Here is a 12,500-nt window from a genome sequence, read left to right on the forward strand (position 1 = left end):
CCACTCACTCAATCGCCATGTCTGTTTGCCACAGTTTTCCCGGTGGTGCCGCACCCGGGCTCGCCCCGGCTGACGCAGTTTTCGCGCCGCCCCGGCTGACGCGGTTTCGTGCCGCCCCGGCAGACGCGGTTTTCGCGCCGCCCCGGCTGACGCGGTTTCGTGCCGCCCCGGCAGACGCAGTTCGGACTTAGCACTTTTCGGCTGTGCCTGGCTGGCGGCCCACTCACTCGATCGCCATGTCTGTTTGCCACAGTTTTCCCGGTGGTGCCGCACCCGGGCTCGCCCCGGCAGACGCGTTTTTTTTTTCTTTCGCCCCGGCTGACGCAGTTTTCGCGCCGCCCCGGCTGACGCGGTTTCGTGCCGCCCCGGCAGACGCGGTTTTTTGCGCCGCCCCGGCTGACGCGGTTTTTGCCGCCCCGGCTGACGCAGTTCGGACTTAGCACTTTTCGGCTGTGCCTGGCTGGCGGCCCACTCACTCGATCGCCATGTCTGTTTGCCACAGTTTTCCCGGTGGTGCCGCACCCGGGCTCGCCCCGGCTGACGCAGTTTTCGCGCCGCCCCGGCTGACGCGGTTTCGTGCCGCCCCGGCAGACGCAGTTCGGACTTGGCACTTTTCGGCTGTGCCTGGCTGGCGGCCCACTCACTCGATCGCCATGTCTGTTTGCCACAGTTTTCCCGGTGGTGCCGCACCCGGGCTCGCCCCGGCAGACGCGTTTTTTTTTTCTTTCGCCCCGGCTGACGCAGTTTTCGCGCCGCCCCGGCTGACGCGGTTTCGTGCCGCCCCGGCAGACGCGGTTTTTTTGCGCCGCCCCGGCTGACGCGGTTTTTGCCGCCCCGGCTGACGCAGTTCGGACTTGGCACTTTTTGGCTGAGCCTGGCTGGTGGCCCACTCACTCGATCGCCATGTCTGTTAGCCACAGTTTTCCCGGTGGTGCCGCACCCGGGCTCGCCCCGGCTGACGCAGTTTTCGCGCCGCCCCGGCAGACGCGGTTTTCGCGCCGCCCCGGCTGACGCGGTTTTTGCCGCCCCGGCTGACGCAGTTCGGACTTGGCACTTTTTGGGCTGAGCCTGGCTGGCGGCCCACTCACTCGATCGCCATGTCTGTTTGCCACAGTCTTCCCGGTGGTGCCGCACCCGGGCTCGCCCCGGCAGACGCGTTTTTTTTTTCTTTCGCCCCGGCAGACGTGGTTCCCCCCCCCCCTTTTCGCTCGCCCCGGCTGACGAGGTTTTCGCGCCGCCCCGGCTGACGCAGTTTTCGCGCCGCCCCGGCTGACGCGGTTTCGTGCCGCCCCGGCTGACGCGGTTTTCGCGCCGCCCCGGCTGACGCGGTTTTTGCGTCGCCCCGGCTGACACGGTTCGGACTTTGCACTTTTCGGCTGTGCCTGGCTGGCGGCCCACTCACTCGATCGCCATGTCTGTTTGCCACAGTTTTCCCGGTGGTGCCGCACCCGGGCTCGCCCCGGCTGACGCAGTTTTCGCGCCGCCCCGGCTGACGCGGTTTCGTGCCGCCCCGGCAGACGCGGTTTTCGCGCCGCCCCGGCTGACGCGGTTTCGTGCCGCCCCGGCAGACGCAGTTCGGACTTAGCACTTTTCGGCTGTGCCTGGCTGGCGGCCCACTCACTCGATCGCCATGTCTGTTTGCCACAGTTTTCCCGGTGGTGCCGCACCCGGGCTCGCCCCGGCTGACGCAGTTTTCGCGCCGCCCCGGCTGACGCGGTTTCGTGCCGCCCCGGCAGACGCGGTTTTCGCGCCGCCCCGGCTGACGCGGTTTCGTGCCGCCCCGGCAGACGCAGTTCGGACTTAGCACTTTTCGGCTGTGCCTGGCTGGCGGCCCACTCACTCGATCGCCATGTCTGTTTGCCACAGTTTTCCCGGTGGTGCCGCACCCGGGCTCGCCCCGGCAGACGCGTTTTTTTTTTTCTTTCGCCCCGGCTGACGCAGTTTTCGCGCCGCCCCGGCTGACGCGGTTTCGTGCCGCCCCGGCAGACGCGGTTTTTTGCGCCGCCCCGGCTGACGCGGTTTTTGCCGCCCCGGCTGACGCAGTTCGGACTTAGCACTTTTCGGCTGTGCCTGGCTGGCGGCCCACTCACTCGATCGCCATGTCTGTTTGCCACAGTTTTCCCGGTGGTGCCGCACCCGGGCTCGCCCCGGCTGACGCAGTTTTCGCGCCGCCCCGGCTGACGCGGTTTCGTGCCGCCCCGGCAGACGCGGTTTTCGCGCCGCCCCGGCTGACGCGGTTTCGTGCCGCCCCGGCAGACGCAGTTCGGACTTAGCACTTTTCGGCTGTGCCTGGCTGGCGGCCCACTCACTCGATCGCCATGTCTGTTTGCCACAGTTTTCCCGGTGGTGCCGCACCCGGGCTCGCCCCGGCTGACGCAGTTTTCGCGCCGCCCCGGCTGACGCGGTTTCGTGCCGCCCCGGCAGACGCGGTTTTCGCGCCGCCCCGGCTGACGCGGTTTCGTGCCGCCCCGGCAGACGCAGTTCGGACTTAGCACTTTTCGGCTGTGCCTGGCTGGCGGCCCACTCACTCGATCGCCATGTCTGTTTGCCACAGTTTTCCCGGTGGTGCCGCACCCGGGCTCGCCCCGGCAGACGCGTTTTTTTTTTTTCTTTCGCCCCGGCTGACGCAGTTTTCGCGCCGCCCCGGCTGACGCGGTTTCGTGCCGCCCCGGCAGACGCGGTTTTTTTGCGCCGCCCCGGCTGACGCGGTTTTTGCCGCCCCGGCTGACGCAGTTCGGACTTGGCACTTTTTGGCTGAGCCTGGCTGGTGGCCCACTCACTCGATCGCCATGTCTGTTAGCCACAGTTTTCCCGGTGGTGCCGCACCCGGGCTCGCCCCGGCTGACGCAGTTTTCGCGCCGCCCCGGCAGACGCGGTTTTCGCGCCGCCCCGGCTGACGCGGTTTTTGCCGCCCCGGCTGACGCAGTTCGGACTTGGCACTTTTTGGGCTGAGCCTGGCTGGCGGCCCACTCACTCGATCGCCATGTCTGTTTGCCACAGTCTTCCCGGTGGTGCCGCACCCGGGCTCGCCCCGGCAGACGCGTTTTTTTTTTCTTTCGCCCCGGCAGACGTGGTTCCCCCCCCCCCCCCCCTTTTCGCTCGCCCCGGCTGACGAGGTTTTCGCGCCGCCCCGGCTGACGCAGTTTTCGCGCCGCCCCGGCTGACGCGGTTTCGTGCCGCCCCGGCTGACGCGGTTTTCGCGCCGCCCCGGCTGACGCGGTTTTTGCGTCGCCCCGGCTGACACGGTTCGGACTTTGCACTTTTCGGCTGTGCCTGGCTGGCGGCCCACTCACTCGATCGCCATGTCTGTTTGCCACAGTTTTCCCGGTGGTGCCGCACCCGGGCTTGCCCCGGCAGACGCGTTTTTTTTTTCTTTTCGCCCAGGCTGACGCAGTTTTCGCCCCGCCCCGGCTGACGCGGTTTCGTGCCGCCCCGGCAGACGCGGTTTTTTGCGCCGCCCCGGCTGACGCGGTTTTTGCCGCCCCGGCTGACGCAGTTCGGACTTTGCACTTTTTGGCTGAGCCTGGCTGGCGGCCCACTCACTCGATCGCCATGTCTGTTTGCCACAGTTTTCCCGGTGGTGCCGCACCCGGGCTCGCCCCGGCAGACGCGTTTTTTTTTTTCCTTCGCCCCGGCAGACGTGGTTCCCCCCCCCCCCCCCTCCGTCTTTCTTTTTGTTTTTTTTTTTCGCCGCGGCTGAAGTGGATTTTTCGGTGCCTCGACGCCCCGGTAGTCGCGGTTTTTCCGTTTCCGCACGGCCCCGGCTGACGCTGCTCGGTCACAGTCGCCTTTTGTGAGGATTGCAGACTTCTTGAGCGCGGGTGTTTTTTTTTGTTGTTGTTGTTGTTTTATTACGCATTCGCTCCAGCAGACGCTGTTTAGACTTTTTGTTTCCTCTTTTATCCTGCGACGAGGTGACGAGGTTTATTCGGTGCCCCGCCGCCCCGGCTGAAGTGATTTTTCCTGTCCCGTGCCGCCCCGGCTGACGCGGTTGGGACTTCGCGTTTGTTCGGCCGCCACGGGTTTTGGCGCACTCGCTCGGTTGCTTGTTGTTGCCACTTGTTGCGAACCCAGGTTTCTTGAGCGAGCGCGGGCGTTTTTTCTTCCTTTCTTTCTTTGTTCTATGTGTTAGCGAATCGGCCTTTAATATCACACGAGGACTCACAACCAACAATTTTCAGTTTGAAGTGTAAAAAATCTGCAGGTGTTGACGTAACTGACTTGCCCCGTACCCTTGAGTACATCCATGAAGTTCTCGTAGTACTACTAAATCGCATTATTCCAAGTGGAGAAATTCCCATAAACTTGCAAACCTCTACACGAAAATCGGTGCGCGTGATAAAGTTGAAAATTATCGTCCGATATCAAATGTGCCTTCTATAACACAAATTCTAGGAAAAAAAAAAAAAAAACACTTGTTCGCCGTTTTCTGCGCCGTGACTGGCAGCACTCCGGCGAAGCGAAACGGGGTCGATTCGAGCACGATATCGGCGTCTTTCGACGTGCTCGCCGGCGACCGTCGCACGAGTACGTCGCACGAGCGCGTCTGCCGGGGCGCCGTTTGCGAAGCCGACGCAAAAGTGGGAACCGCCGCTCGGATGATCGCCGCTTTCGGCAGAGTGAGTGTTGGCACTCCGGGGAAGCGAAACAGCGTGAATGCGCCCACGAAATCGGCGTATTTTGAAGTGCCCGCCGGCGACCGTCGCACGAGTACGGTAAACCGCGTCAGCCGGGGCGTAGTTCGGGACGCCGACGAAAAAGTGGGAAGCGCAACTCGGATCTTCGCCGTTTTTGCAGGAGTGAGTGGCGGCCCTCCTGCGAGACCAAGAAGCATCGATTCGTGCACGAATTCGGCGCCTTTCGACGTGATCGCCGGCGACCGTCGCTCGAGTAGGGCAAACCGCGTCTGCCGGGGCGGGCTTCGGGACGCCGATGCGAAAGTGGGAAACGCTGCTCGGATGTTCGCCGTTTTTGGCCGAGTGAGTGCTGGCACTCGGGCGAAGCCAAACGGGGCCGATTACGGCACGATATCGGCGTCTTTCGACGTGCCCGGCGGCGACCGTCGCACGAGTACGGTAAACCGCGTCAGCCCGGGCGGAGTTCGGGACGCCGATGCGAAAGTGGAGAACGCCGCTCGGATCTTCGCCGTTTTTGGAGGAGTGAGTGGCGGCACTCCGGAGAAGCCAAGGAGCGCCAATTAGCGCACGATATCGGCGTCTTTCGACGCGCTCGCCGGCGACCGTCGAACGAGTAGGGCAAACCGCGTCTGCCGGGGCGGGGTTTACGACGCCGACGCAAAAGTGGGAACCGCCGCTCGGATGTTGGCCGTTTTTGGCAGAGTGAGTGCTGGCACACCGGCGACGCGAAAGAGCGCGAAAGCGCCCACGAAAGTGGCGTATTTGGACGTGCTTGACGGCGACCGCTGCAGGAGTACGAAAAACCACGTCAGCCGGGGCGAGCGACCCACGGCGGTCTGGGTGCTTATCGCTGCTATTATAGGGGCACCCCGGCAGACGCAGAAAAAAAAAATTTTTTTTCGACCTTCTTTTTTGCTGGTCGAGCTCGGGTAACCCAGGTCGCAATGGGAGCCGCGCACGAAAGCGGCGTCGCGAGACGCGTTCGCGGTCGCTAGTCGCACGAGCTCGGCAACCGCGTCAGCCGGCGCGGAGTTCGGGATGCCGACGGCTAAGTGGGTACCGCTGCTCGGATGTTCGCCGTTTTTGGCCGAGTGAGTGCTGGCACTCCGGCGAAGCGAAACGGGGCCGATTCGGGCACGATATCGGCGTATTTCGACGTGCTCGCCGGCGACCGTCGCACGAGTACGGCAAAGCGCGTCTGCCGGGGCGAGGTTTGCGATGCCGACGAAAAAGTGGGAAGCGCCGCTCGGATCTTCGCCGTTTTTGCAGGAGTGAGTGGCGGCCCTCCTGCGAGACCAAGAAGCATCGACTCGCGCACGATATCGGTGTCTTTCGACGTGCCCGCCGGCCACCGCCGCACGAGTACGGCAAACCGCGTATGCCGGGGCGGGGTTGGCGACGCCGACGCAAAAGTGGGAACCGCCACTAGGATGTTCGCCGTTTTTGGCAGAGTGAGTGCTGGCACACCGGCGACGCGAAAGAGCGCGAAAGCGCCCACGAAAGTGGCGTATTTGGACGTGCTTGACGGCGACCGCTGCAGGAGTACGAAAAACCACGTCAGCCGGGGCGAGCGACCCACGGCGGTCTGGGTGCTTATCGCTGCTATTATAGGGGCACCCCGGCAGACGCAGAAAAAAAAAATTTTTTTTCGACCTTCTTTTTTGCTGGTCGAGCTCGGGTAACCCAGGTCGCAATGGGAGCCGCGCACGAAAGCGGCGTCGCGAGACGCGTTCGCGGTCGCTAGTCGCACGAGCTCGGCAACCGCGTCAGCCGGCGCGGAGTTCGGGATGCCGACGGCTAAGTGGGTACCGCTGCTCGGATGTTCGCCGTTTTTGGCCGAGTGAGTGCTGGCACTCCGGCGAAGCGAAACGGGGCCGATTCGGGCACGATATCGGCGTATTTCGACGTGCTCGCCGGCGACCGTCGCACGAGTACGGCAAAGCGCGTCTGCCGGGGCGAGGTTTGCGATGCCGACGAAAAAGTGGGAAGCGCCGCTCGGATCTTCGCCGTTTTTGCAGGAGTGAGTGGCGGCCCTCCTGCGAGACCAAGAAGCATCGACTCGCGCACGATATCGGTGTCTTTCGACGTGCCCGCCGGCCACCGCCGCACGAGTACGGCAAACCGCGTATGCCGGGGCGGGGTTGGCGACGCCGACGCAAAAGTGGGAACCGCCACTAGGATGTTCGCCGTTTTTGGCAGAGTGAGTGCTGGCACTCCGGCGAAGCGAAAGAGCGCGAATGCGCCCACGAAAGTGGCGTGTTTGGACGTGCTTGACGACGACCACCGCAGGAAAACGAAAAACCACGTCAGCCGGGGCGAGCGACCCATGGCGGTCTGGGTGCTTATCGCTGCTATTATAGGGGCACCCCGGCAGACGCAAAAAAAAAAAAAATTTTTTTTCGACATTCTTTCTTGCTCGTCGACCTCGGGTGACCCAGGTCGCAGTGGGAGCCGCGCACGAAAGCGGCGTCGCGAGACGGCTTCGCGGTCGCTAGTCGCACGAGCTCGGCAACCGCGTCTGCCGGGGCGGAGTTCGGGACGCCGACGGCTAAGTGGGAACCGCCGCTCGGATGTTCGCCGTTTGTGGCCGAGTGAGTGCTGGCACTCCGGCGAAGCCAAACGGGGCCGATTCCGGCACGATATCGGCGTCTTTCTACGTGCTCGCCGGCGACCGTCGCACGAGTACGGCAAAGTGCGTCTGCCGGGGCGGGGTTTGCGACGCGTACGCAATAGTGAGAACCGTCGCTCGGATGTTCGTCGTCTTTCGCCGAGCCAGTGCTGGCACTCCGGCGAAGCCGAACGGAGCCGATTCGGGCACGATATCGGCGTCTTTCCACGTGCTCGCCGGCGACCGTCGCACGAGTACGGTAAACCGCGTCAGCCGGGGCGGAGTTCGGGACGCCGATGCGAAAGTGGGAAGCGCCGCTCGGATCTTCGCCGTTTTTGGAGGAGTCAGTGGCGGCACTCCGGTGAAGCCAAGGTGCGCCAATTCGCGCACGATATCGGCGTCTTTCGACGTGCCCGCCGGCCACCGTCGCACGAGTACGGCAAACCTCGTCTGCCGGGGCGGGGTTTGCGACGCCGACGCAAAAGTGGGAACCGCCGCTCGGATGTTCGCCGTTTTTGGCAGAGTGAGTGCTGGCACTCCGGCGAAGCGAAAGAGCGTGAATGCGCCCACGAAAGTAGCGTATTTGGACGTGCTTGACGGCGACCGCCGCAGGAGTACGAAAAACCACGTCAGCCGGGGCGAGCGACCCACGGCGGTCTGGGTGCTTATCGCTGCTATTATAGGGGCACCCCGGCAGACGCAGAAAGAAAAAAAAAAAAAATGGGGACATGGCGTGCGTCACCGTGCGGCTTCGCAGCGTTGCCGAAGTCGCCGAGCCCTTCGACTGAGCCGAACGGCGGACAGGGAACGTTGGTCGGCCGTTCTAACCTGTCGGTGCCACGCCGAGACGTCGTTAAGGAAAACCGCGTCGTGGGCCTCTACGACGCCGTCGAGTCGTTGTACGTTTGGTGTCCAGCGTGTCGGCGGCGAGTAGCGGACACGTCGTTCACGACTTCGGTCTTTCGCAGTCGACGCGAACTTGCGGAGAGTCGTGGTGCCTCACGTTTTCGGCAGAAACCGCGGCGGAATTTTCCCGTGCGTGCGCGCACGACCTCGGTGCTGTGCCGTCAGCGTAGTGTTGCACAAACTCGTGGCCTACCCAAGGTGCGGTACGTTTGCGGCCGTATCCTCGGTGGGAATTTCGTGAGTAGGGTCGCAAATTCTACGACCTCGGCGGGTTTGAGAGCGACGTAGACTTGTGGCACGCTCAACGTGCCACACGTTTCGGGGCACACCCGCGGTGAAATTTTCTCGAGTACGCTCGTATTAGTGCCCAAGGAGGTCTGGGTACTTATCGCTGCTATTATGTGGGGGTTCTCGTGAGCGGCGTACGCGAAAGCGACCGGGTGTCTGATATGCGGCGGGCTTCGGCCTCGTCAAGCGTGTCCTCGGGTCTGCTCCAGGGGAATCCACGGCAGTCGTCTGCAGCCTCATCCGCTTGATGCGTTAGGGGCTGGTTGTCGGACGGTGCCGTTTTACCACGATATCGAGGTGTGTTCCGTGTCGTCCTCGGGCGATTCAGATGCGAAAGCGCCGAAGACGCGGGCGTGACCCGTCGTCTGGCGGCTTTGCAGTCTCGGCTCCGTTGCTAGTTCCGGCCGGTCCACCGACAGTGCAGCGGGCTTGGGCAACCCGCACGGCGCGACCGAGTCGATGCAACGAAAAAGAGCGAGCATGAACGTGCTTCTTGCCGCACGGCTCCCACTCGTCTTTCGGGAAGGTTGTGCCGTAGCGAGCTCGAACGCCGTCATCTCGGAGTGCAAAATAAGCGTGTTGGGGCGCCTGAAGGTGGCCTCCGCCGCACACAGACTGCGTCCGGCCCGCCGAAGGCGAGGACGGACGCGCAGTCGAACGATTACCTGGTTGATCCTGCCAGTAATCATATGCTTGTCTCAAAGATTAAGCCATGCATGTCTAAGTACATGCCGAAATAAGGCGAAACCGCGAATGGCTCATTAAATCAGTTATGGTTCCTTAGATCGTTTCTTCCTACTTGGATAACTGTGGCAATTCTAGAGCTAATACATGCAGTGAGCCTGGAGCCCTTTGGGTAACGGGTGCTTTTATTAGACCAAGATCGATCGGGTTTCGGCCCGTATTGTGTGGTGACTCTGGATAACTTTGTGCTGATCGCATGGCCACGAGCCGGCGACGTTTCTTTCAAGTGTCTGCCTTATCAACTTTCGATGGTAGGTTACTTGCTTACCATGGTTGTTACGGGTAACGGAGAATCAGGGTTCGATTCCGGAGAGGGAGCCTGAGAAACGGCTACCACATCCAAGGAAGGCAGCAGGCGCGCAAATTACCCACTCCCGGCACGGGGAGGTAGTGACGAAAAATAACAATACGGGACTCTTTTGAGGCCCCGTAATTGAAATGAGTACACTCTAAATCCTTTAACGAGGATCAATTGGAGGGCAAGTCTGGTGCCAGCAGCCGCGGTAATTCCAGCTCCAATAGCGTATACTAAAGCTGCTGCGGTTAAAAAGCTCGTAGTTGGATCTCAGTTCCAGACGAGTAGTGCATCTACCCGATGCGACGGCTCGGACTGAACATCATGCCGGTTCTTTCTTGGTGCACTTCATTGTGTGCCTCGAGATGGCCGGTGCTTTTACTTTGAAAAAATTAGAGTGCTCAACGCAGGCGAGTCGCCTGAATAAACTTGCATGGAATAATAGAACAAGACCTCGTTTCTGTTCTGTTGGTTTTTGGAATACGAGGTAATGATTAAGAGGGACGGACGGGGGCATTCGTATTGCGGCGCTAGAGGTGAAATTCTTGGACCGTCGCAAGACGAACTACTGCGAAAGCATTTGCCAAGAATGTTTTCATTGATCAAGAACGAAAGTCAGAGGTTCGAAGGCGATCAGATACCGCCCTAGTTCTGACCATAAACGATGCCAACCAGCGATCCGCCTGAGTTACTCAAATGACTCGGCGGGCAGCTTCCGGGAAACCAAAGTATTTGGGTTCCGGGGGAAGTATGGTTGCAAAGCTGAAACTTAAAGGAATTGACGGAAGGGCACCACCAGGAGTGGAGCCTGCGGCTTAATTTGACTCAACACGGGAAAACTTACCCGGCCCGGACACTGGGAGGATTGACAGATTGAGAGCTCTTTCTTGATTCGGTGGATGGTGGTGCATGGCCGTTCTTAGTTGGTGGAGCGATTTGTCTGGTTAATTCCGATAACGAACGAGACTCTAGCCTATTAAATAGGTGCGGGGTTCCCAGCACCTTACAACCTTCTTAGAGGGACAAGCGGCTCCTAGCCGCACGAAACAGAGCAATAACAGGTCTGTGATGCCCTTAGATGTCCGGGGCCGCACGCGCGCTACACTGAAGGAAGCAGCGTGTCTTTATCCCTGTCTGAAAAGACTGGGTAACCCGTGGAACTTCTTTCGTGATTGGGATAGGGGCTTGCAATTGTTCCCCTTGAACGAGGAATTCCCAGTAAGCGCGAGTCATAAGCTCGCGTTGATTACGTCCCTGCCCTTTGTACACACCGCCCGTCGCTACTACCGATTGAATGATTTAGTGAGGTCTTCGGACCGATGTCCGGCGCGGCCTTTCGGTTGCGCCGGTCTGTTGGAAAGATGACCAAACTTGATCATTTAGAGGAAGTAAAAGTCGTAACAAGGTTTCCGTAGGTGAACCTGCGGAAGGATCATTAACGGATTGTGAAGGGTGAGCGCCTCAGCTGCGTCTGCGCCCGACACTTTCTGCCGCTGACCCCGTTTGGACGCGGGGTCGGCTTTTCCCCACGGGGCTGCCTGAATGTGGAGCGGCACCCCGTGACAAATTGTTGCGCCCAGCGGACGCCAACACCGCGACCTTGGACGGTCGGCCAGGTGGCGGACGCGGGTACAAACGGCGCAACGCACTCATAGGTCGGCTTTCGACCCGCCACTGCACCGTGGCTCGAAGCGCTCGAACTGCGCGACCCGACCGCTGCGGGACCGCCTAGTACTGTAAACAGGAGCGGCGGAGCGCGAACGGCGAGTCGTGGTTACGTCGGTAGAAGGCGAGGCTGCGCGTTCCCGAAACGCCAGCCGAGTGCCCTCCCGACCGTTCGAGCGTGCAAGAACGAGACCCGACAATCGCGCGGCGACTGCCAAGTACGAGAGGAACGGCACAAGCGTCGGCGGTCGGTCAAGGAACTGGCGATGTGACGGGTCCGCTGTGCACCAGTGCATACCGTCCCGCCGTCCGCGGCAAGCGCCTCCGCGTCCTCGGGTGACGGAGGCTGCCGGTCGGTTCTTGCAGGCGAGGGATCTCGCTGGCACCGGTTCGCGTTGACGCGCGGCCGGTCATGGCACGGCGATGCGACGGCCGAGGTGCGCAGTACTCGATGGAGGAACCGCACGCTCCGATGACCGTCCCGCCCTCCGCGGCGTATGCGTACCGACCGTAATGGTTGCAGCAGCGCCGGCCGGCTTTTGAATTCGCCACACGAAACACGGTGCGAGATCGCGGTTAGGGGAGCGTCGACGTTGCCAGGCGTTTTGCTTGCTGCCGAGGGAAAGGCGGCACGGCCACGTCGCGCTCGTCGCGATTAGCGGGTCTGCGCGCTTTGGGAAGGTGCCGCAACGACTTGCCGAAAGAGGAAGCACGGAAGAACGAGGGACTTGGACGTCCCGACAATTGAACGCACTTGCGGCCAGGCCCTTGCTGGCTTCGTTCTTCCGCCTCGAGTAGGCTCGTACGCGGCTCCGGCGCCGAAAGTGGTCCTTGGCACCGACTTCGGTGGACGTGGGAAGTGCCGCGCAAGTACGGCGCGCCTGGCTCCACCTGTTGGCTAAAGTAGGCAGCCGGATCGGCATTTTGGTGTGCGGTGGCAAACCGTGGATGCGAAAAAAGCTTGTGCGATTTCGTGGAACAAAAAGCGGGGGTCCCCCTTTTTATGCGGAGGAGACCGACCCGCCTGCCGTGGTGAACCGCGACGCCACGGTAAAAACGGGAGAGGCTTGTCGATGGGACCGTGCATCCCGCGCTCCACGGAGGCCGGGAGGCGGCCGCCCGAGGAAATGTGTAGCCGTCGAGGCCCGCATCTGCGTGCACTCTTATCCAAATGGGTGTACCGCAGGCATTTTCTGGTTAGGCGGGCCAATGAGAGCGAGCACACAACGATACCTACGGGTCCGGCTTGGAGAACCGGCTTCGACGCCTCCCGAGTATTTATAGAGGGGTGGACCACGAAAGCACTCGCAAGTAGCGAAAGCGAAACGCCGTCCGAAACACACCGTTTGCTCGATTT

The 12,500-nt window shown here is 61.7% G+C and overlaps 1 non-coding gene across 1 annotated transcript; it reads left to right on the plus strand.

Moving 5' to 3' along the window:
• The first annotated feature begins 9,101 nt into the window (after positions 1 to 9,101).
• LOC142793138 (small subunit ribosomal RNA) lies at positions 9,102 to 10,916 on the plus strand. Its single transcript, XR_012891463.1, has one exon. It is a non-coding gene; the product is annotated as a small subunit ribosomal RNA (ribosomal RNA).
• The last annotated feature ends 1,584 nt before the right edge of the window (positions 10,917 to 12,500 follow it).

Source organism: Rhipicephalus microplus, unplaced genomic scaffold (assembly GCF_043290135.1).
Source record: "Rhipicephalus microplus isolate Deutch F79 unplaced genomic scaffold, USDA_Rmic scaffold_284, whole genome shotgun sequence".
NCBI classification, from domain to species: Eukaryota; Metazoa; Arthropoda; class Arachnida; order Ixodida; family Ixodidae; genus Rhipicephalus; species Rhipicephalus microplus.